The 26,210-nt window shown below is 41.6% G+C and overlaps 1 protein-coding gene and 1 long non-coding RNA gene across 2 annotated transcripts in view; both read left to right on the forward strand.

Annotated features, from left to right (window-relative positions):
• Positions 1 to 12,759, forward strand: part of Cpsf6 (cleavage and polyadenylation specific factor 6) — a 50,394-nt gene extending 37,635 nt beyond the window's left edge. The window contains exon 11 of the mRNA XM_052165908.1: positions 12,215 to 12,759. The gene's annotated coding sequence lies outside the window, so the exon portion shown is untranslated. The remainder of the gene's footprint in view (positions 1 to 12,214) is intronic.
• Positions 12,760 to 14,655: 1,896 nt separating this feature from the next.
• Positions 14,656 to 25,945, forward strand: LOC127671002 (uncharacterized). The gene is made up of 2 exons (XR_007974656.1): positions 14,656 to 15,418; positions 17,172 to 25,945. It is a non-coding gene; the product is annotated as an uncharacterized LOC127671002 (long non-coding RNA).
• Positions 25,946 to 26,210: the final 265 nt, after the last annotated feature.

Here is a 26,210-nt window from a genome sequence, read left to right on the forward strand (position 1 = left end):
GATTAAAGGCATGCACCGCCGCCGCCACTACCACCCGGCTCTGAAGATATTTCTAAATTTATCCAATATACATGAAGTTATGTAAAATATTTTTTTGATGCTAAATACTAGAGAATACATTTAACATTACTTGGAGATTTTGTCCATTTTGTGATTCTGGGGCTCACACCTACAGCTTTACAGGTAGTAGGCAAGTTAGTACTCTACCACTGAGTGACATCCCAGGCTGTCACTTAACACTAAAAGATAAACATTTTAACACTTAATTATTGGGAGCCATGGTTCCTGTGGTGGTCAGAAGACAATGAGGGAATTGGTTCTCTCCTAAACGTAGATATCTCTGATACTGAACTCAGAACATTGGGTTGAGGTTAGTTCAGGGTTGGTATAAGGGAACAAGTGCTTTAACCACTGAGCCATGGTACAGGTTTATAATGAGAATTATGGATTTTTTTTTAAAAAACAAATATCCTAGCATAGTGGCATATGCCTTTAATCCCAGCACTCAGGAGGCAGAAGTAGGCAGAGCTCTGTGATTTTGTGGCTAGCCTGGTCTCCAAAGTGAGTCCAGAACAGCCAGGGCTTGTTACACGGTGGAACCCTGTCTCAAAAAGCAAAAACAGACAAAACCTAGAAATATTAGTATGTGTCTTTATTTTAATACTGGTATGAGGATATGGGGCTATTTCACACTGACCTGAGATTTGTTTGGTACTCTAGCAAAGGCTAATTTTGCCAGGTGTAGGTAGTTGTAGGATCGTCTGATGTTTGGAGTTCTGGGAACTTTTCAGAGAGTATATAAATGCTAGGGCCCCAAGAGCTGGGGTTGGTGGTTGGTGATGGTTCAGGGGAGTTGGTTGCAGTTTGTTACTAGCCCTGCTTTAAAAAAAAAAAAAAAAAAAAAAAAAAAAAAAACGAAATTAGAGTCAGGGTTATCTCCTCTTTCCTATCTAGTGTTGGGGAGAAACTGCAGAGGTAGGATAAAAAGTGGGGGAAGAACTCACAAAATAGCTAAGATCAGCTACAAGTGCCAGCCAAATGTGGGACTTGATAAAGGAAAAATAGGAAATTTGATTTCAAATTCATAGAGGTAGTGGCAGACAACAAAGAAACGTTTATTGTAGTTACTACCACTGGGATATACCACTTTGGTTCCAGAGGGGATTTTCTGTAATTTTCTTCTTTGTCTATTCTGTTTAAAAAAATAAAAGGATTGGAAGAATGGCTGAGCAGTTGGAAAAATTGGGGGTGGAAATGGAGGGGCCTGAGAAACTAAAAATGACGGAATAGGAAAACAGAAAGGGTACTCTGCTCCCTTTTGTCCCTTTTCTGTTTCTGGAGGGAGATGGAAGCTTTTGGGAGGTCAGGAGCACCAGAAACGAGAAGAATACGGCCCAGTCCTGGTGACTGAGGAAGAGTGTGGGAGTTCCCCACAGGAGGAAAGGAAAAGAAGTTGTGCTGGGGAGCTGCAGGGCAGAGAGGAGCTGAAAAGGCTGGAGGACAGTCTGATGACCAGCCTATTTTGAGAGAAAGGGTTAATCCCAATCCAGCTGTGCTGCCTGCCAGAGCAGGAGAGGGGCAGCCGGAGGTTATGAGATCACTATTTTTCCCAGCATTTTTTTTTAATGGTGTGAAACAAAGTTATGATAAGATAGGATGGTGTCCTATAGAAATGATAGATCTAAAGGCATTTTAAAGAGGCTGTGATTTCATATGGATGTAACCACCTTATGTAGAACAAATTTTAGATACCTAGGTTACTCAAAATTATTCCCCAAAACTTGAAGGGACTGATAACAGCAGTACTAGAGGCTGGTCTGCAGTTTCAATGGTTAACATGGTGGACAGAAGAAGCTGCAGATACTGAACAGCAAAACAGTGAGGAGAGTGAACATAGTCAAAGACCAGTTGCTGGGTGAGGGATAAGAAGAGATGCAATCTGATGATGCTTCTTTAGAACAGTGTCACTTAGAAGCTTTAAGAGCTTGGGACAAAGTTGAGAAGCCTGGGCAAAGGTCCACCATGTCATTACAAAGATTATACAAGGCTCTGAAGAAGCCTTCACTGATGCTTTACAAAGCTTAGTCTCCCCTGTGAACCAAGCTGCATCAACCCTGGTGTAAGGCAGGGGTTGATAGAAACCTTGGTGTATGAGAATACAAATATTGGATGTAAAAAAGTTATTAGTCCATTAAAGCTATGAATAAATAGTGCCTGCAGATGAGTGGATAAGATACACAACCAATATTAGTCCTAATGTGTATCATGCTAATATACTATGTCAAGCCATAGTTAGAAGTCTCCAATGTCAAAAAGTCCAGTGCTTCCATTGTGGGAAATATGATCATTTGCAATAGAATTGTGAGCAAGGCATCTCTAAAGGACAATTTTTTTTCTAAATATAAACCAAAAGAAGGCCTACACTTCCAGGGTTATGCAGGCGATATTGCAAAAATTTCCAGTGGACCAGTGAGTGTAGTCCAAAAGAAATATTCAAGGTAATTTCTTACCACTAATTACCATTTCATGTCCATTTCATTACCATAACCATTTGCACCAGGAAATGGCCTTGGGAGCTTAGCTCAAGTACCTGAAGCAGAAAGTGCAAGCCATTTGAGCCAGGGAGTGACATGCAGAACAGCAAGTGCAGGCATCATATCTCTACCCGTGTCTGTGGGTAAGCATCTCACTCTGTCGGAAAACTCAGTGTTATGAAAGCAGCTATTGGAGTTTATGCTCCTTTGCCCACAGGGGCAGTAGGGATAACCTAGGGAAGGAGTGGATTCATTGTGCATTCAGGAATTACAGATGAAGGTTTCTAAGGAGAAGTACAATTATGGTGTATGCTAAAAGAGAGATGCAATTTAACACAGATAGTAAGGCTGCTCAGCTGCTACTGTTTCCTTCATCAAAGGCAAAGCCACTACTGTATAAAGAATAAGAGAGGTCCCCTTAAAACCTTGGGCACTGACCCTAAAAGCTCTTATTTTATTGAATGTCTGTTTATAATTTCCCATTATACCCAGTATATTTAATGGTTTAATTAATGGAGAAATGACGTGAGAATTCTGGAATTTTAGTTTTTTTAAATATAGAAATATATTGTTCTTTTTTTGTCTGTTTGTTTTAATCCCAAGTAATGGGATATGAAGCTGTTTCAAACTGACCACAGCAGCAGATTGATTTGTCTTATGGTTTAGCAGAGGTGTAGTTTTTCCAGCTCCAGATAGTTTCTGCGATTGTGTAATGTTTGGAATTCTAGGGACTTTTCAGAGGGTATATGAATGCTAGGGCCCCCAAGAGGCAGGTTTGGAGGTTGGTGGTTCATTCAACGGGGTTGGTTGCACTTTGTTAGTAGTATTGCTCAAAGAAGAAACAAAAGGAAAGAAATTAGGTTCAGGGGTTTCTTTCCCTGCTTTCCTTCTTTCTCTATTCCTTAGGGCAAAGAACCATAAACTCCAATAGCTATTTTATAACACTGAATTTCCCCAGATAGAATAAGATGTTTCCTCATGGACAAGTGATAGGTTGTGAAATGGGGTGGGGTAAAGGATGGGAAAAAGAAGAGCCCAGGAAGTGGCAAAGAAGAAATAAGAAAAGAGAAATTAGATTCAAGAATCTTTTTCTCCCCTCCCTCCTTTCTCTCCTATCTAGTGATAGGGCTGACATGACATGGGTGGGACAAAGTGTGTGAAGAAGAACCCACAAAGTAGCAGAGACCCACTATACGGGTTCTCATTTTAAGGTTTTGGTTTTTAAATGAATGTATGCTGTCTTAGGTTCTGAATAAAATGTAGTAGTCTGGACTTAAGTGCACACGGTAGATTAGTTTGCTCTTAGCCCTAGGTGAAAGTGTATAGATTTGTCTTCTTGAACCAGGAAATAAGATACTTCTCCCAGTGATAAAAGTGATGAATGTGCAATGTGTCTGCATATTGAAAGAAAGCATTGCGCTGTCTAAGAAATGAGATAAAGACTAACATACTGTGCTGTCTGAGGAAGTGGAAACTATATATTGACTGCTTTCCTAGTGCTGTTGTTTATGAGCACCAAAACCCACGTGGGCTCCTCATTTTAAGAAATAAAGATGTAGATCTTGCAATCAAGATAGGAACTATTTTTAGGAATCATTTGCAAATACACAGTGTAAATTATTAGAACCAAAAACTGAGCAAGCTCTATGTACAGAATCAATTTAGAAACCAGTGTAGCTAATGTGACCTGCAAAGTCCTTTTTTTGTTTGTTTGCTTTTTGGATTTGGTTTTTTCAAGACAGGGTTTCTCTGTATAGCCCTGGCTGTCCTGGAACTCACTCTGTAGACTAGGCTGGCCTCGAACTCAGAAATCTGCCTGCCTCTGCCTCCCAGAGTGCTGGGATTATAGGCGTGCACCACCACCGCCCGATTTGCAAAGTCCTTTTTGCTGGAAGTGCTAAACTTATTGGAAGACATTAAGATGAATGAAAATCAATGCACCTGCTTTGTTAGGAAGAGAGTATTATAATACAATTTCTCCTAAATTATTTGAATTAAAATCCAAGAGATTTTTTTTTACAGAGTATAGTAAGTAACAGCCTGGCTCAGAACTTTATATGGGAGCTTGGAGGCAAGTGAGTACCAAGAAGATAAAGATGACGTCGGACTGTTTAGCCAGGTCCCATGAGCTGTACTAAGTAGGTAGATTACAGGAACAGATGGACAGATAGAAACCATGCCCGAGAAGCTGATTTGTGGTACAGTGGGAATTGCTGAAGACTGACTGTACTGAGAGGCAGATGTTACAACAGGATATTTATTTCATTCTGTATATAAATATCAACTCTGGTGGGCCAAATAAATACCTGCCGTTAGAGGCAAAAAAATATAATTAAAAAGTTAAATGACCTTGGATTTCAGAAGTTTGGGTATTTTGTTTGCTTATTCAAATCAGATTTATATTGTATCCCAGACTCCCTTGAAACTCATTTTGTAACTCAGGCTGGTCTCCTTAATTCCTGGCAGTCCTGAAATTGACATTAATGAGCCACCATCCTTAACAACTAATAATAATTTAAAGTGGAAAGAAGTCCTATACTGGGAGAAGAATATTTGAAATATACAACTCACTAAAGACTAGTGTTTATAACAGGGCTGAGGCTACAGCAATAATAGAATATTTGGATGCATAATGACCTAGGTTTGGTCTCCAGTGTAAAAGCGGGGGTTCTTTCTGTCCGCAAGCTCCCAGAATAACAACTCTGAGACTTACTTATCTTTACAAACACCTTGGCCATAAGCTTTGGCTGTTCCCTGCTAGCTCACATATTAATCATCCCATTTTTCTGTTGTAATTTCTACCACGTGTCTGCTTACCTCTGTTCAGCGTCCATGCTTCCATCCTCCATGTGCCCAGATAGTATAGATTTATCGTAATAGGGAAAGTCTAATTGAAACCTTGAGTAACAAGTCAGGTGGGTGGTGCTAAACTATACTCCCAGTGTTCGAGATGCAGAGGCAGAAGAAACATGAGTTCAAGTTCAGGCTGGGCTATGCAGCACCCATGTCACAGAAAGGCAGGCGGGTAGAGGGAACAACAAACATGAATTGACACAAACATGAATTTACACAGACAGCCCATTAATGTGAAACACAACCTCATCAGAAATCTAGGAAATGGATATTAAGATCACAAGTGCTATTTTACAACTGTAAGGTGGAGAAACTGCTTACGTAGTGTATTTTGGCTCAGATATGGTACAGTAGAAAACAGGATAGTTGGAAATGTGGATTGGCCTAACATGTCTTGTGATGTCTGTGCCAGAGAAATTTGTCTTCATGTAGGAGATACTTACAAGAATAGTATTGTAATATCTTTAAGAGGGGGGTCAACTCAAATATCCAGAATAAGTCATACAGTCATACAGTGGTACATTTTGTAGCTTGATAACAACTGGGTTTTAACTGGGTATACCAGTATATATGAGTCATGAAGTTATCTTGGCTTCAAGAAGTTAGAAAATTTCTCAGTACTCCATTTATATGCCTTCCCAGGAAGGCAAAATTACAAATGTGTAAGGGTTTAGTATTAGGAAAGTAATGCAAGAAAGTAGTCCAAGAAAATGATTAACACAATTTAGTAGAGGGATACAGCCAAGTTGAGCCTCAGAGACTACACATGTGTTCTAATATGGCTCTTATATGCAGGACTCATCTTCTATTCTACTGTTTGTTGTTTAAATAAACATTTTCACGCACATGCATGTGTGTGCACACATATACACAGTGCAATAACCTATTATATAAAATGTATGTTAGACAATTTAAGCTATTATGCCTTGAAAATGCTAGAAAACAATCTTAAATATTTCTCCTAAAACATGACAAAAACACTATTTTAAAACATTCTTTTGCTCAGAGAATTTAAATGTGAAGAAAGATAATGTAAGTTGAAAAATGAGTTAAAAGTTACCCCTGTGGGGACTGTTACCCTTGTGGGGACTGGAGAAATGGCTCAGCGGTTGGGAGCACTGGCTGCTCTTCAGAAGTCATGGGTTCAAATCCCAGTAACCACATGGTGGCTCACAACCATCTCTAATGAAATCTGATGCCCTCTTCTGGTGTGTGAAGATGAAGACAGTGACAGCGTACTTACATAAAACAAATAAATAAATCTTTAAAAAAGTGCTACCCTTGCATTGAATTTTTTTATTTCAAATGAAATCAAGGAATATGATTCTTAGGAATGAGATTTTGATGCTGTTTTTCTTTCAGAATAGCCCTAAGGTTATTCTTTACATAGCACTGTGTAGAGGAAAATTCCAGTGCTAGACTAAGTCAGGACACGTGCAGGTAAAGTATAGTAGGTCCAGTCCCGTGGCAAGTAAATCTAAAGCCTCAGGTCCCATGTGATGCCTCAAAAAGTACCAGCATTCATTGTCTCGGACAGGATAGTGGGGCCTGAACACGTGTCTTGTTCATCGTTAGCCTCTCCTGAAGCATACTGAGGGAAATGTTCTCCTTGAGCTAACGCTGATCAATCTTATTCCTTTGTAACTGACTATAATCTTTCTGTGTCAGACTATTTCATTCCCAGGAGAGTCTATTTGTTTCCTTCCTTCTGCTCTTTTTCTCCAAATACTACTTTGAGTCCAAGCACTAACATAGTTATGAAAGGAAAATATACCCAAGTCAGTAGTACCACATGCAGACACTAGGTGCAGCTCTGGTGCTGTGATTACCATAGCATAAAATAACCTGAGTTGAAATCTTAACAAATTTCTATGTTTAAAGGACATGTACAAGTCCAAAGAGGTCCCCTTCTCAGAAAACGTTTTCAAAACACCCAGATTCTCTAGCAAGGCTATGGGAAGTTTCATATGTAAAATTAGACTCTAAAGACTGGGAAAGATGGTTGATTTCTTCAATACTGAAATCTCAACAAAAATTAAGACAAAAGTGGAGACATGACCTGTGATGATTAATTTCAATTGTTAGTTTGAGATAGGACTTGGGGATAAGACTCTGTATGCCTTTGAGCGATTATCTTGATTAGGTTAGTTGAGGTAGGAAGACTTTACCACAGAGGGTAGCACAATTCCAAGGGTCATGGTCCCATATTGAATAAAAAGGAAGGTAGCTGAGCACAGACATTCATCTCTTGGCTTTCTGATTGGATGCAATGTGATCAGCTTTAGACTCCTGCTGTCTTTTGTCCTCTACTATGACCGGAGCAAAAAAAAAAAAAAAAAAAAAGCCTCTTAGATGTCTCTTAGATGTTGTTTTTGTTTTTTTTTTTTTGTTTTTTTTTTGTTTTTTTGTTTTTTTTGGGGGGGGGTCAGGGTAGTATATTACAATAGAAAGGTAAGACCCTCATTTAAAACTGGGTGTGGAAGATGCCTTAGTTGGTAAACTGACTGCCATGCAAGCACGAAGACCTGAGTTCAGACCCTCAGCACTATCATTAAACAAACACTGGCAATGGGGGTGGGGTGGACTGGCTGCTCATGTTTGTAATTCTAGCACAGGGTTGGGAAGGAAGGGCAGAGCGTTCTGGCCTGCCATTCTGGGCAATCAGTGAGTACTGAGTTCAGGGAAAGATGAGGTGGATTACACACATGCATGCATTCTGTTGTAGTTAGGGTTTTATAGCTGTAAAGAGACACTATGACCAAAGCAACTCTTAGGGCATTTAATTGGGGCTGATTTACAGGTTCAGAGTTTCTGTCTGTAATCTAGGCAGGAGCATGGCAGCATCCATGCAGGCATGGTGCAGGAGGAGCTGAGACTCCTACATCTTCATCTGAAGGCTGCTAGGAGGAGACTGGCTTCCAGGCAGCTAGGAGGAGGGTCTCAAAGCCCACCTCCACAGTGACACTCTGACAAGGCCATGCCTATTCCAACAAGGCCATTCCTTGTAATGCCATTCCCTGGGCCAAGCATATTCAAACCACTACATTGCACTCTCTGGTCTTCATAGACTTGTTCAAACACACACATGAGTCTATGGAGCCATAACTAGTGATGGAATAATGCAAAATACATTTAATCCAACTTTAAAAGTCCCCATAGTTTATAGCACTCCCAGATGAAGCTGCTGAGTCCTGCTGCTTGCTGGAACATGCCCCCTTGTCCTATTATATTATCACCAGCTTTCTGTTTTCTAACTCCTTCACTGCCTATGCTTGTCTATCCTGGAACTTGCTTTGTAGATTGACCTTGAACTCAGAACTGCATGCCTGTCTTCTAAGTGCTGAAATTAAAAGTGTGGTTCTCCATACCTTGACTTACGCTTTTCTCTAGTAGATCTTGCTCTGGACCTAAACTTAGCTGGGTGTGATCTTGCTCCAAAATCACCACTCCCTTGATCTATTATTCCCTGAACACAGGACTTAGGTACGTTGCACTTCCTAGTGCCTTTTTACTCTTTGAAACATACATTTTGTATTTTTTCTTTTTATACTTGTTACTTTTTATTAAAAGGCTCTTCATAAGAATAAACTTTAGTAACCACATAACAGAATTTATACCAGGCTGTTTTGAGACTTCTTTGTGAATGCAATTAATCTAAATCTCTTCACCTTCGCTTCAAGCAAACTCTTTGGACAATGGCATAAAACAGCCATATTCTTCACCAAAATACCACAGAAACAGTCTCTAGGCCACATACTAAAAGTCTTGTCCTCTGAAACCTCTTGAATTATGGCCCTACCGTTCAAATCATGCTCAGGAACACTGTCCTCCATGCTTCTACTAGTATGCCTCATTAAACGCCACTTAAAACATTTTGCTGCTTTACAAAATTTGAAAATCCACATTTCTTCAAACAAAAGCAAGCTCAGGCCTATCACATCAAAACCCCACTTCTGGTAACAACTCCTATGTTAGGGTTTTACTGCTGGCAACAGACACCATGACCAAGGCGACTCTTATAAGTAGAACATTTAATTGGGGATGGCTTACAGGTTCAGAGGCTTATAGGTCCATGAAGACAGGAGTGTGGCAGTGTCCAGACAGGCATGGTGTAGGGTGAACTGATAAACCTTCATGTGAAGGCCACTAGAAAACATGGTTGGGAGGAGAATCTCATTGCCTTACCCCATAGTGACACTTCCTCCAAAAAGGCCATACTTCTTAATAATGCCACTCCCTGGGTCAAACATATTCAAACCACTATTACACACACATACCAGTTTCCAGAAGACAACTTGAAGAATTCAAAATCATTAAAAGGATGCTTTACAAATTTAAAAGCACAGACAACTAAGAAAAATCAAGAAATCTGTATATGAAGAAATGTAAATTTTTTTTTTTTTTTTTTTTTTTTAGTTTTTCGAGACAGGGTTTCTCTGTGTAGCCCTGGCTGTACTGGAACTCACTCTGTAGACCAGGCTGGCCTCGAACTCAGAAATCCACCTGCCTCTGCCTCCCAAGTACTGGGATTACAGGCATACGCCACCACGTCCGGCTAAGAAATGTAAATGTCAACAGAGATATAAACTGTAAGAAAGAACAAAGCAGTTATGGAACTAAATATATTTGAGGCCGGGTGTGGACACCTGTAACTCCAACACTTGGGAGGCAGAGGCAGGTGGATTTCTGAGTTCGAGGCCAGTCTGGTCTACAGAGTGAGTTCCAGGACAGTGAGGGCTACATAGAGAAACCCTGTCTTGAAACACACACACACACACACACATATATATATATTTATAAATTTATATATTTATATATTTATATATATATATATATTTGTGTATTGAAAATCTTGCCTTAGGGATTGAGTAGGAGATTTAAACAGGTATGTATTAGCTTTGTATAACATAATATGGGCATATTTTTTTTTAAATTGACTTACAATTTTTGAGGTTCCCATTCATGGTTAGATAGTTCTATGGCTTTAGATCTCTGACATTGATACTGAATGGCCTTGGTGGGGTGCACATTGTCAGGAGCTCTCTAGGATGGGCTAAGGCTAGCAGGTGGCCTTCCTGGATGTGGCCCACCATTTTTGCATGGTCTGCAATGGGTGAGTTTGATGGCAGGGTCCCAGAGAGACTTCATCCTGGGATTGCTTCTTGCAGCTAATATGCCTGTCATGTCATTATTTAATATAGTAATCCCTGGGCATTAGCCCACCCTATTTCCTGTGTGTCAATATAAAGATGAACTTTGTTGAATTAATGCTTTTTAGATGAATTAATGATTCTTTAGGATTCCTGACTTCAAATACTTTTAGGAAGAAAGTGTAAAGAGATGGTCCTAGTTGCTTTGCTAGAAAGATGTACTAATGTCAGAATCAAGAAGAGAATTTGCCCACTCCTCACTAAAAAGAGAAATAGACTTGGGCCAAATTTGTGTTCAAGGAACAACATTTGGGTCCAAGGATAAAACCACAGGTGTGGACTATGATAAGGCAAGGGCATGTAAAAACTGTTGCTTTGATCTTACAATGAGCATATTAGAATGAAATACTGCTTTGAACTTAATGTCAACATCCTTCTGTGACTCCCTTTTTATCTCTTAGTTAATTTTCTAAAGAACTTTTTGTTTATGAAGTTATAAAAAGGCCAGCGAAAAGAAGTAAAGTTGTTGGTTAGATGGTTTGGCTTGGGTGTCCCTGCACTATCTATCCATTCATGTATATGTTGTGTGTGTGTGTGTGTGTGTGTGTGTGTGTGTGTGTAGGTGTATAAGCAAGCATGAACAATGGTGGAGAGTATGAGACAGATGGTTGGGCTGACAACGATGTGGGTTAATGAGAACATGAATGAAAAGGTAAATGTGTGTGGATGTATATGTGTCTGTGCATATTTGCCTGTTTAAGCATCTTAATTCTTTTCCTTTCCTCTTCTCTGGTTCACAAAGCAGCCGGGGCAGTGAAGGACTTCTTGGTCAGATGCTGTGAGCCCTAGCAATAACAGTAAACCCTGCTCTTAGCAACAAGTGTCAATAGATCCAGAGGCCCGCAGCTTCTGGCCTCAGAGTAATTTAAAGTCAAGATAGGCATATGCTATTATAGAAAGCAACTTTTTGTTTATAAAGATTTATTTATTTATTATATATAAGTACACTGTAGCTGTCTTCAGACACACCAGAAGAGGGCATCGGATCTCATTACAGATGGTTGTGAGCCACCATGTGGTTGCTGGGATTTGAACTCAGGACCTCTGGAAGAGCAGTTGGTGCTCTCAACCGCTTAGCCATCTTTCCAGTCCCCGGAAAGCAACTTTTACATTTGCAAGACCAAGTCTTGTCCCCAGCAATGCTCTTCCCCCTAGGATGCTTCAGAGAGGACCCAGCCTGGCAGCTCCTGGCAGCATGTGTTGATGCAAACCATTTACACAAGGCAGGCAGGGGAGAGAGGACCAAATTAAATCCTACATCCCCTTAGCAGGCTAAGAAGAACTTAATAATTTCCTACAAGGCATCTCTACAATTTCTCCCACCTCTCAATAGCACCACACTTGGGAACCACATTTTCAATAGATGTGCTTTTGGCGGACACCCATCCAAACCATAAAAAGTTAAAATAAGGATTCAGTGAACCTGCCAGGCATTGTGATCCACACTCAAGTCCCAATACCCAGGAGGCAGAAGCAGGTGAATCTCTGTGAATTGGAGGCTAGTCTGGTCTACTATAGTTAGTTCTGGGCCAGCCAGGGCTACATAGTGAGACCCTGCCTCCAAAACAGAAAAAAGAATAAGGAAAACTAACAGGCAACAAATTTTGAATTTACCAGGGCAGAGGAGAACAACAAGTGAGGAGATCCTAGGAGTCTGGCACCAAGGAGCTGAACCCCAGGCACATTGCTGGACATGCAGGATGAGAAGGAAGCAGAGGACCTACTTGAAGATCAGAGAGACATGAACGTACAAGAAAGGAGCTTGAGTACTTTACAGGAATAAATCATAATCAGACTGCCGGAACCATAGAGAGGATCTTAAGACTATCAAGAGAAAACATGTATAAGAGAGGTCCTATTCGATATGAATTTTCTCAGCAGAAACTTTGTACACAAGAAAAGAATGACATGAAATATTCAAAGTACTGCTAGCCAACAATATGCCTGGAAAAATATTAAGAAACTAAAGCTATTGTGCGAGACCTAGATAAACAGGAACAGAATTCTTACTGCTATATCAACACATAAAATACTAAAAGAAGTCCTTTAAGAGACTTAAATATCCATGAATGTTGGTATTCATATGGGAATCATGCCCAAATACCACTGTATACATGTACAACCTATCTTGCTTTTAGAGTAAAATAAATGTATGAGTGTTTTGCCTGCATGTGTCTTTGTGTGTCCCGTACATGCCTGCTGCCCATGGATGTCAGAAGAGGTGAGGAACTGGAGTTACAGATGGTTGTGAACCACCATGTGGGTGCTAGGAACTGAACCTGAGTCCTCTGCAGAGCAGTAAGTGCTCTTAACTTCTGAGCCATCTCTCCTGCTTCCAGCCTTCTTTAATGCTTTAATGTGTGCATATGGTGTGTGTGTGTGTGTGTGTGTGTGTGTGTCTGTGCTCAGCGCACAAGCATATACATATGTGTCTGCTCAGGAGTACATATGCCACGGCTGCACATGGAGATATCAATGAACAGTTCAGGGGATCACATGCTTCCTTACACTGCGGGTTCCAGTGATAAAACAGGTCACCAGCCTTGACGGGAAGTACCTCTATGCAGAGTCATTTCCCTGCCCCAAACGTGTAGCCAATTTTATTGTAGGATAAACACAAGTTCTAGTTTCCTTTCAGTTACTTTGATAATCGCCATGTTAAAAAGCCTGAGGGAAAGAAAGGTTGATCGGCTCACCCTAGGAGGTAACATTACTCTGGAGGAAAGTCAGGAAAGGAACTCATAGGAGCAGAGGCAGGAAACCATAGGAGAGAAGTGCTCACTGGCTTGCTTCCTGGCTCAGTTTCCGTGCCTTTGGGGCGGGTGGGGAGGCTGAGACAGGGTTTCTCCTGTAGCCCTGGCTGTCCTGGAACTCTCTGTAGACCAGGCTGGCCTTGAACTCACAGAGGTCATCTGTGTCTGCCTCCCAAGTGCTGGGATCACAGGCATGCACCACCACGCCCCGGCTTAGTTGCCTTTCTTCATAGCTCAGGCCCGCTTGCCTAGACAGGCTTCTGTTACAGTGAGCTTTATATCAGTTAGTGTTAGTGTCCGAGGATTTGGGAAATAATCCACCATGGGAACCAAGTTCAAGCCAATAAAAGCGTCTTTATTCAGACACTGATATATCAGGGAAACAGCTAGGTTTGGGATCTAAACCATTGTATGTATGTGGGAGGGGGGAGGGGGAAATGGCATAGCAACTTTTAAAGCAAAAAACCATAAATTAGGTGGGGCAGGGACAACCAATCAGGTGCATGCATGACATATGTTTCTAACTATTTTTCACAGCTGACATTATAAGTGGGTTAGTACCTGTCAAGTACTTAAATGGCTTTCATGGTGGCTTGGCCTGGATAGAGAGCAGCTGCAGGGTTTCAGTCCCACGTGGGTGCTGACCTGCAAAACATAGGGTAACATCGTGTGGTCTAAGTCCCTGTGGGGCACCTGGAGCCAGCAGCCGTTTCTGGGAATTCAGCTGTTCTTAGCATTTAGACAGTGTACAAGACGAAGTCTCTGAAGTCAAACGGGCTGCCAACATTAGCAATCAAGAAAGTGTCCCAGGGAAACTCTTACAGGCCAAGTATATGTTGTTCTTTTGAAGGACCAGCATTGGGCAGATTATATCTTTTGTAACCACAGCTCCAGTGTTGTAATCCAACACTCTTCTACCTCCACAGACATCACACACACACACACACACACCCCAAACACACACCACACATACACACACACACACACACACACACACACACACACACCTCTTTAAAAATTATCTGTGGACCTGTGGCCTGGGAGAAATGCTATTTTCAGCTTCTTCTTCTTCTTTTTTTTTTTTTTTTTTAAGATTTATTTATTTATTTATTATATGTGAGTACACTGTAGCTGTCTTCAGACATTCCAGAAGAGGCATTAGGTCAGATCTCATTATGGATGGTTGTGAGCCACCATGTGGTTGCTGGGATTTGAACTCAGGACCTTTGGAAGAGCAGTCAGTGCTCTTAACAGCTGAGCCATCTCTCCAGCCCCTCTCAGCTTCTTCTTTTTTTTTTTTTTTTTTTTTTTTTTTTTTTTGTAGCAAATGTCTGCGAATGGAGAAACTCATGGTTGCTCAAGGTGCTGAGAATAACTTAAATGTCAAGTGTTCAGCCCTTTTTAGCCTTTGGAAACACTGAGGAGGAAGGAAGAATCAGGAAGATATACCATTTCAGGTGGGAGGGAAACACTTTTCTGGGAACAACATGAATGTTGGAATGATCATGAAGTCTCGGCAGGCCTAGGTGCCTATGCTGTGCCTGCGGAGCCTGGGACGTTCAGCTTGTGTGAGGCTTTGCACCTCCATGGACCATACTGGCTGTTGATACATACTGGGGGACTGACACTTGTCTTCATGCCTGGAGACACTAGTGAGTTTACCAAGCTTCAGTAGCTAGTTCTAAAGCCTTGGTCATGATCATTTACAAATCGTTGAAAACGTCTCATAGTCTTCAAAGTGTCATTTCAGTGAAGTCATGGAATAGACAGTGATACCCTCCCACTGGAGAGATCAGCTTTATAGAATATAAATAACTGACTAGAGTAATACGAATTAATGATGTATCATCTTTTAAATATATTTTCATGGTTTCTGGGAGCTGGAAAGTTCCAGATCAAGAATAGATGTCCTCACATGACCGCAAGTCGGAAGCAAGCCGGAAAAGCTGCTTATCGTGAAGAGATTGCTTAGGTACACATCAGCAAGGCCCCTGGAGCCAGTTTTGTATCACGCACAGGAAACGTGATCTCTAAAGGTGCTAATTCAGCTGCGGATGACCTGTTCATGGTAAGATGAGGTTGGAAACTTGTGGGTTTCATTGTTTTTTTTTCATTGTTCTTTTATTGAAAAATGAAGTAAAAACATTTTATGATAAAATTGAAGATTTACATGGAAAATATTTCTGATAAAATAGAAGAGATATATAGAAAACATTAAAATTGACAATTTTCATGGAAAATTAAAGAGTAAAGTGGTAGACATAAAGAACATTGCTAAATTAGTTGAAAAAGGAAGTAAAAATATTTTATGATAGAATTGAAGATTTACGTGGAAAATATTTCTTATAAAATTGTAGAAAAATGTATAAAAACATGAAAATTGAAGATTATCATGGAAAATGTTATATAGTTATAATAATGGTAGGCATAAAAGTATTTCTAAGTTGATTGAAAGTGGAATTATAAACATTTTCTGATAATGTTGAAGATTTACATGGAAAGTATTTCTGATAAAATTGAAGAAATATATAGAAAAACATGTTAAAATTGAAGATTATCATGGAAAATGTTATATAGTTATAATAATGGTAGGCATAAAAGTATTTCTAAGTTGATTGAAAGTGGAATTATAAACATTTTCTGATAATGTTGAAGATTTACATGGAAAGTATTTCTGATAAAATTGAAGAAATATATAGAAAAACATGTTAAAATTGAAGATTATCATGGAAAATTATACAGATAAAATGGTAGGCATAAAAATAATTCTAAAAGAAAATCTCTGATTTTATCACAAAATGTTTTTAATTCCACCTGCAGTTAATTTAGAATGGTTTTTTATGTCTACCATTTTATCTGTATAATTTTTCATGAACTAGTCAATTTTAATATGTTTTTCTATATATTTTTTTGAATTTTATCAGGAATATTTTCCATGTAAATCTTCAGTTTTACCTGAAAATGTTTATAATTACACTTTCAAATTTTTATATCTGGAAACGTATAAAAATTCCTTATTTTCTTCCTCTGCCACGCAGATGTGTTTCACTAATTAAGGTTCTTAATATAATTATTAGAAAATCATGCTCTTTCTTCTGCAATCTCCTCTTCCTTTGATAGTCTGTGCCTCCAAAGGTGCTTTTGTATGTAGGGTGTCAGTCCTCTTGGCTCCTGCTTTTTTTTTTTTTTTTAAAGATTTATATGTATTTATATGAGTACACTGTAGCTGTCTTCAGACACACCAGAAGAAGGCATCAGATCTCATTACAGATGGTTGTAAGCTGGGAATTGAACTCAGGACTTCTGGAAGAGCAGTTTCCTTTTCTTTTTTTTTTTTGTCTTTTTTTTTTTTTTTTTTTTGTCTTCTCTGTGTAGCCCTGGCTGTCCTAGAACTCACTGTGTAGACCAGGCTGGCCTCGAACTCAGAAATCCACCTGCCTCTGCTTCCCGAGTGCTAGGATTACAGGCGTATGCCACTACTGCCCGGCTGCAGTCAGTGCTCTTAACCTCTTGTTTCATCTTGAAGCTGCATTGCAGTTCCATTGGATGCATTTACCATAGCTGTTGCTACTCTTGTTAGCACAGTCCTTAGGAAGGGCCAATAAATGGTCCTCTTGTCACCAAGACACAATGTCGCTAATAAACATAGAACAGATTTTCTGCTTGGTTTCTCTGTTACCAGGATACTGGTGGTGTTGTTGCTTTGTCATGCATCAACATGGTAATCCAGGGCTGACCACTGAAAATTAAGGCTCCCTCTCAGCTCCAGAGGAGACGACAAAGGTGAATCCTTCCATACCAATGTTGTCTTTTCCCCACAGACTCTGGAAGGGCCCTCTCTTCACCATGCTCTCAGCATGTAACATACAGAAATCCCAAGTTGTTGCAGTAATGGAATAAATAAAGACTCCAAAACCTGACCAGAAGGAAACTAAAGGCAAGAAAAGCTGAGAAGGTGGTTCAGTTGTGAAAATGCTTGCAACCCAAACATGAGAATCTGAGTTCAAGGCCCAGTGCCTGCATAAAAAGCTAGACAGGGTGGGGCCAACCTGTAATCACCATGCTGGAGAGGCCAAACCAGTGGATTCCTTGAGCTCAGCACACTGGTGAGCCAAGCTAGTGAGTCAGTGAGGCCCAGGTTCAAAACAAAAAGTGGAGAGTAATTAAAGAGAACACCTAATAGCACCATTGGCTTCCATAGATTATGTGCACACACACACACACACATACACACACATAGACACACAGACACAGACTGGAAGAATAAAAGAAATAAGCAAAGCATATTGAAAAATGCTTTAACCTTCGGACTTTGGAGCTACAGACAAGGCTCTAGAGTTTGAGGCCAGTCTGGGATTTATAGGCAATTCAAGGCCAGCTACTCCAGACTCTATCTAAAAAACAGAACCAAAAAGATGCAGAGACTCTAGAGAGCTAAGGAGTTCTTTTGGGGAAGGAAGAGGCCACAGCTGCTCTCACCACTGAAACAGAAGGAAGAGCCCATTATACAATGGGGTAAAGACAAGTTAACTTATTTTTCATCGAAATTTAATGGAATTTAGTGGTAGAGACATTTAATGGTAGAGAAAGTCTACGTTCAAACATTCACTGTGGTTGTTTGATTCAGAATCAAAGCTACTTACTCAAGGGTGATGGGCAGCAACACTGGAAATAGAAAAGTTGAGAGGGAGTCCCTATTGAGGCATGTGGTCATTCCTGTAAGTTCAAAGAGTTTTCTGAAGGCAAAGGGAATAGGGCAGGCAAGTTAAAAAAAAAAAATCTCCCAGTTGACTTGACTGACAAGAGCAGCCCTGGGTGGCTCAGCCTCTGTTGTTTTGTAAACACTCAGCTCAGGAGCACTTGTGAGGACAACAGGAGATTTGAGCCTTGTTTCATAATCCACTTAGCTAGCCAGTGCCTTTAAATTGGAGAATTATGGATGTCTGCACTGGACTAGAGAAATGGCTCAGTGGTTCAGAGTGTTGGTTGTTCTTTCACAGGACCTGGGTTTGATTCACAGCATTTGCAAGGCAGCTCACAAACATCTCTAACTCCAGCTCTAGGGGATTCAACATCCTCTTTGGTCTCCTCAGACCTCCTTAAGCATCAGGCAGGCATGTGGTGCGCAGGCACACATGGTGCGCAGGCAGAGCAACCACACACATAAAACAAAGGAAGCATGCATAAGGATTACTACTGGAAGGCAATTACTACTGTGACTCTTGTCAAGGAGGGATGGGCTTTGATGGATCGTCCCGGAAGAAATGCTACAGGAGGGTGATGGCAGGAACCTGGCTGCTACTCCCACCCCACCCTTCCTCCCCCAAACAAAGACAAGAACAGTAAGAAAAGAACAGAGAAGTCTCGACCATTGAAGATGTTTATTAAAATTCAAGGGGAAAAAAAAACCCGATCATTGCGTGTCAGACAGGACGCAAACACATGAGCGTGAGAAGCAGGCAGCCACTGCATGTGCAGAAGGACGGGAGCCCCTTCAGTTCTTCTCAGTGGTCAGTGCGAGGATACGCAGAAAGCTCGAGGACTGTAAGACACCCAGGAATGCTGTCAGACATAGAGTTCTGCTCAGATGCATTAAAAATTCAGATACATAAAGGAATAAACTGTGTGCCTATGCATAATGTAACAGCATCTTTGTCACAGTTCCCTTAGATACCATGAGAAGACTCACAGTGGAGAGAAACCACAGGCGTGCAAGCAATGCAGGAAAGCATTCACTTGTCCTGCTTCCCTTTAGAAATATGTAAGGAATCACAACAGAGAGGATCTCTAAACATAACATGGAAAAGTCCCTACCATAGTATTGTTTGTTTGTTTGAGACAGGGTGTCTCTACATAGCCCTGGCTTTCCTGGGATTTACAATGTGGGCTTCAAACTCACAGGGCTCCACATCTTTCTAGTAAAAATGGCCATATATAATAAGGAAAAGTTCCACCAATATATCATTCTGGAACCTCTTTAGTCTTCTCCATACACTTTAGAGAGAGGAAACATTGATTAGAAGAAATCTAAAAATTATGTGTGGATACATATTGCATCAAAACCTTGTCAAAGTGAAAAGTAGTATGAAGTTGTCTGTTCTGTGACAAATTTCAGTGTGCTGTAAAGATCCTTCCTAGGGGCATAGGAAAGCTGCCATCAAAGGCCAGAGGATGGGTGGGCAGTACCTGTGCCCGAGACCTCCACTGACAGAAGCAAAGGCTAAACTGAAGAACAAAGCAACTCATTAGGCTGGTATGGTATCCCGAGTAGCAGTATGCTCACCTACAGCTCTGAAATGAGGTGACAGAGCCTGAAACACAGGTAGATGGAACTCTGGGATATTGTTAGTTCTCAGATCGAAGGCTCTGCTGGAGGAAGTCCCCTCATGCCTTATAATACTGAAGAGGCGGAAAACAATATTAACAGAGCAAACAGAAACACCTGTGTATCGAACTGACTTAATTTCATCCCAGCATTACAGAGAAGAGTGGAAACCACCTTTAGTTAAGTTGCCATAGAGACAAAGTTGCTATTTCAGTTGAGATTACAGTTTTATTTCTGGATACTTAGTAAGCTTAAATGGTATTATTTATGTGTATATGTGTGTGAAAAAGTGGATTTGGATTCATATATGCATATAATTAACTCAAAATTATAGCTCATAAACTCAAATGTGAAACTTAAAACTTAAATAAAAATTTTGAAAGAAAACAGCAACCCCCAATCAAAAACAAATAAACAAAACCTTTGAACTAAAGTAAATATAGCCCATAAAAGAAACCTATAGATTAGACCTAATGGTAATCAAAACCTGCTACTCTTCCACAGATGGTGTTAGGAAAGACAGCCACACAACAAAAGAGGAAATGTTTACTTACAGTACAAGTACCTGTTTAAGTGCTTTTAAAAATTCAGCAATAAGAAATAGTAACCCAGGGCTGGAGAGATGACTCAGCGGTTTAAGAGCACTGGCTGCTCTTTCAGAGGTCCTAAGTTCAATTCCTAGCAACCACATGGTGGCTCACACCCACCTGTAATGGGATCTGATGCCCTTATATACATAATATAAATAAATCTTAAAAAGAAAGGAATAATAATCCCCAGCCCACCTAGCCAATGGGCAAAGAGGCACCTTTGTTGTTGTTGTTGGTGTTCTTATATCAGTCAGGGGCCGAACAATTGGCTGTTCTTTGTTCATCCTAGCTTGATGTCTGGCTTGCTGGCCAAAGCCATCTTCTGACTAGGACTCATTAAAATAAAAACAAATTAAATCTAGGCTGCCCAGCCTGAAGGAGGAGGAAGACAAAGATCTGTGGCTGCCATGCCGCTCACAGACCTGGCCTCTCTGGAGACTCAAGGGTGGAGAGGAGTAGCCTGTGGAGTGACCAGCCTGGGGCCAGGCTGAGGTCCCAGGCCAAGCTGCTGCTAAAGGCTAGGTCTGAGTCAGTGGCTGTGCAGCAGCGGCAGGGGCAGTCCTGTCACTGTCCACACTCATGGTACCCCTAGAGAACAGGGGAATGCTTCTGGTTAGGGCAGTCTGCAGGGACCACATGGATATCCCGAGGCCATGTATAATCGGACCCACCTCTTGCTGGATGTGGCATTCTGGAGAGCTGGCTCTGTCTCTCACAGGCAGGAACACTTGGCAGAGTGGGTCCTTCGCCTTGCCCAGGCAGCACAGCGGAGCTGGCCTTGGTAGCAGGGATGTGGATGAGCGGGGCCCAAGGGCATGAGTGTGGGAGATCTGAGCCCACCACTGCTCTGCCATAGGATGACACGAGTGCAGAGGCGATGCTCTCCCCTGCCCCACCTTCCCACCTCCGGGAGTCAGGAAAGCTGTCCACAGGGCATGAGCTCAGGAGAGCTGCCCCTTCCCTGCTCCTTACCAGCTGCAACACTGGGAATAGGCCCCACTCCTCACCCGGACAGCACAGCAGAACTGACCCTGATGATGTGGGTGCAGGTAAGTCAGCCCAGGGAGCTAGAGTGTGGGAGAACTGGCCCTGCCACTCCTTTCGGGTGGGTGCAGGGGTGATGCCCTGCCTGCCTTGCCCTCACCATCTGCAGCACTGGGTGAGCCGTCCCTGCGGTCTTCACAGCAAGATAGCTGGTGCTACCCGTCTCGGGACCCAGCCCTTGGGACAGTAGGCCCTGCACTTCTGAGCAGCACAGTAGAGCTGACCTTGATGGCTGGGCTTCAGGTCATCTGGCCTGGGTCATAATCGAAGGAGATCTAGCCCCCAACACTCCTCAGGTGTGAAGTGGCCTGTGGAGGTGGGGCTGGGTGCAGGAGATGTCCTCTACCCCTAGACACCTGAGGCAAGCAGGAGAACTGGCCCCTGAGTACGGGTGAGTGAGCCCTGTACCTCACTTGGGCAACACAGTGGAGCTGGCCCTGAGAGCAAAGATACCTGAGGGTGTGAGAGAGAAGAGCTGGCCCAGCCCCCTCCCCAGGCTTCAGGGGAGCAGGGATGGGGTGGGAGTGTCCACCACCCGCTTCTGAATACCATGGGCAGTACCATTCCCATGCACATACCCACACAGACACACACATGCATATAATAAAAATAAAATACTTCTTTTAAAAATGTTTTAAAAATCATGAACATTCTGCTTTCATTGCATTGATCTTGTGATGCAAAGATGTGTGTGTGTGTGTGTGTGTGTGTGTGTATTCAGTTTTATCTATCACAGAGATAATTGCTGGTAAGCATCCATGTGATTTATTTAGGGTTGTTCAAATATATTACTACATTAATGTTGTACATTAATAGGAATGTTTGAGTTCCTCTAAACCACTGTCCTAGAAAAAATTTTGACCGAGTGTAGTGGTATTGAGTAACAGTAGTAGGAATTACCCTAACTTTCAGGGAAGACACCTTCAGGCCATGTCATGGTTTCAGGTGCTGCTCTCTCTCAAGCGTGCAGCTGGGCAGCTCACCCAGGGCTGCACACGTGTGAGCAAGCATTTACCATGAGCTTCAACTTCAGCCCAGTTCTTGTTCTTTTTTAATTATAATGTACCATAACTCAGATTTATATCACAATAATTTATGTTTGTAGCTATACTTGATATACTTGTGTTTATTAGTTGCTTGTCTTGAGACAAGTCAGGAAACAGGACAAGTTTAAATACATTGATGGGTACATCAGAGAGGTGGGTGGTCGTGGCAAGATTGGGGAAGCATGTCTGTACCCCGGAGATGCTCCCTGATGCTGTCTGCATTCTTAGTTTGGGGTTGGTGGAAGCTTGTGGATCCCCAAGCAACTAGATTCCAAAGGCTTCTGTCTGTGAGTCTGAGCACAGAGCTGGGCAGGGAGTGGCTCTCTCAGGGCTAAAAGTAGTTGAGTAAAGGTAAGTAGCCTCTGGGCCTGTGACCTCTCCACAGTGTGAAATTCTGATTACTATCTGCAGAAACAGCAAAGAGTTTTAGTGAACATTCTTTAACTAAAGAAATGTGTGATACACTGATAGTAATAGCAGCTCTCATCTATAGGTTAGTTAGCCTTTGTCAAAAGGCCCACAATTAGGGCTTGGCAGAGGCTGTCTTCTCTGAACTTTCTGGATGTGAGTGTTTCCACAACACCAATAAAAGCTTTTCTTGACTACCTGATTTCTGTCTGCTCCTACTTTCTGAGTCTGACAATGTCCCTACTGCCACCTGTCACACTAAAGAATTTTCCTGCCTTTTATTCTCTAACTGGTAGAGTAAATGACGCTTATCAGGATCCTTAGATGGTTACTTTAATGAGACTTCCTCTCAGGATTTGTTCTGAGGAACACTAATTCATAAGGTAAGTATAATAAGGTCAAACCCTAAAAGGAGAGGAAGGTGTCTGACTATTGAGCTACTGGTACCTTTTTGCCATCCTGAAATGGGATGGGAATTTGTTTGTTTTGAGGCAGGATTTCTGCCTGAAGCAGCCCTGGCTGTCCTGGAACTCACCATGTATACCGGGTTGCCCTTGAACTCACAGAGATGTCCTCAGTGCTGGATTAAACGTGCAGTGCGCCACCTGGCAGGTTCACTGGGAAGGTAATTTTGCTTTCTTCTCTCTAACAAAGAAGGTCCCCTTAGATAATTCTTCTTCTAACCCTAATGTCTGTGTATCATAGGAAGCAAGTTACTCTAGAAACTTATGAGCAGAAATTAAAATGCACTATTACCCAAAGCTTGGCTCCAGCATTGTTACCTCACACCTCAGGGTAAACCTAATCTGGGTGCTACAATCAGGTATATTCACTGGAAAATTGCCCTTTGTGGAGACAGATGAACCTTGGGAGGTACCAAGCCTGTACCTCCCATCCTATCTTTGTCCCCTTTCCAAATCAGAGAGACTGTTGATGGCTAAATTTCTTTTCCCTCCTTTTCTAGAGGCAATCTGAGAGAAACCTCACACTGATTGCAGCTGCTCTGACAGTTGCCTGTGGATTCTGCTTTTCTTGAGCTGACACTGTGAAATTCCTCCCCGAGTGTCTTTATTGTTCTATCTTAGACCTACCTGCCTAGACCACTGATAGTGTTGCCTATATCCACGTGAATCTAAGGTCTTTCTTTTTAAGAAAAAAGGCATAAATGTTCCACATATATCTCCGAGATCCCCCGGGACTTGTGCAGGATGGAGTATGAAATCACTTTACTGTGGAGATGAACTTACCATGTGCAGAAAGCCACCATCCTAGCTGCAGACCTCTGTAACATCGTGGCAGCCATGTGACATGGCCCTCACTTTTGCTAGCTAATGGTATTATAAAGAGGGAAAATACCAAGTGAAGTCACCACCATCTTGGTTAATGTAACCATGTGGTATAAAACAAAATGATATCACCCATAAATCTCCCAGGTCCAACTGAGGGGTCTAGAGAAACCCTTTTCATTTTAGACTAAGGAGGTAACACAAGATGTCCAAGGTGTTCTTTCTCTCTATTTTAGTTGTGTTTTAATTTTGACATGATGTTTTATATAAGATACTGGTTTCTAGAGGATGCAGACCTAAGGGATTTCCCAGTCTCGTACATAAATGACCATGAGTGTGCATCATGCTTTCCCATCTGAACAACAAATGTAATGTGCCTTCAACACTGGCCTACTAACAAAGGCAGCTAACACTTTTGAGATCTGTAGTGGTTCAGGGTTGAATATTGGTAAAACATAGATCCCAGTGGTGACTCAAGGGAAAAAAGACCAGGTGGTAGACAATGTGCAGCTACTGCAGCCAGGGCACAATGAGCTGCTTAAGCAAGAGTCTGGAGGCATAGCATCTTCTGGGTCTTAATGCCTGTCTTTTCAGCCTTGGGCCTCTACCTGAGAGAGAAAGTTATCCCCCACCCCAGCACTCCATTGTTTCACACTTGTCTGCTTTTGTTCCAGCCCTGTGGCACCCTGGGTACACTTGCTTTTGCCTTTTCATTACAGTAACAAAGGGAGGTTTTAATGGTGAATTGCAAAGGGAACACCCAATCTAGATAACCCTCTTAAAGTGAATGAATGAATAAATAAATAACCAGTGATTTTCTTTCTCCCTATTTTCAGTTTTTAGTTGTGTTTTAATTTTGGTATGATATTTTATATAATGTATTTACTGGTTTTTAGAGGAGACAGAACTAAGGGATTTCCCAGTCTCTTGCATAATAATACATAAATAACTAACCCTGAGTGAGAATCATGCTTTCTTCCTATCTGAACAACAACAAATGTAATCTAGAGTTACAGATTAAGAGACTAGGACTCGGACCAGGGAAAGCCAAGGGTATAGGAGCTTTCCTCCTTCCTATGTCACCTGAAGGAATGTCCACCTTCCTTATCTCTCCCCTAGCTCCATCTGCCAGAAACTTTGAGAGTTTATGTCAGGCCAAGGGCATGGTAGTCCCATTAGCTTTCACTCCTTCAGGCTATATTTGAGTGCTGATGTTCTACTCCCCTGTTCATGACACAAGAGTTTACTTGAGTTTACATCACTACAATCAAGACCTTAAGCGAATATGTAGCTTCTAGGGAAAGAAAAAGTTCTATCCTCAGGGGCTTCTCACCTTCATCTGTCCTAGGGAAGGTTAGGAGGGAACTAATGCACTTCTAGTAGTGGTAGCTGGGGTATAATTGAAAACCAAGACCTGGACTGCAGTCGTGGGTAAGCAGTTCCCACATTGGGAAATGGTCCTGGTGTGTGTGTGTGTGTGTGTCAATGTAACCACACTTCCATTGGTTGGGAGCCTTGTCTTCATAGTGGGCCAAGAAACTCGAGGAATATTAACTGACCATCATCTGCCCATCTCTTACAGTCTTTGATTTGCTTCACAGATAGGGACAGACGCCATATTCAGAGTCCTTGGTGGCTTGCCTCTAGGACATTTGGGGCAAGGTCAACCCCCAAATGCTTAGGAAGAAAACATTAGGCCTCGTCTCATGAAGCATTTCTGTAAGCAAGAGGGAAAGGCCTTGTGTGCAAATGTCTTTTACCTGCAGACCATGCAGAATGTGCTAAAAACTGCGGTATGGATATACAGACTCTGACAAACCTTTGTGCCAAATCAAGAAAAAAAAAAACCAAAAAACAAAAACAACAAAACAAAACAAAAAAGCATGTTTTCAAAAAGCTTTTGACCATATAAAATGAATCGTTGAGGATGTAGCCAACCTGTGTGCAGTTCAAAAGCCTCAGAGCTCTGGGTCCCTTTGCCCTCCTTGCTCAAAGGAAATAAAAATCAAAGCACCGCCCACCTTTTCTAGGGAGCTGTACTTGCTAAGCTTTCCATGGTGTCTGCCTCCATTTGCAGACACACACACTGACTGTGAGCACAAGTTTTTACTTGGCCACTCCCAGACTAGCTGGGAAGAGGATTCCACATTAGACAGTAAAG

This window comes from Apodemus sylvaticus, chromosome 20, assembly GCF_947179515.1.
Source record: "Apodemus sylvaticus chromosome 20, mApoSyl1.1, whole genome shotgun sequence".
NCBI classification, from domain to species: Eukaryota; Metazoa; Chordata; class Mammalia; order Rodentia; family Muridae; genus Apodemus; species Apodemus sylvaticus.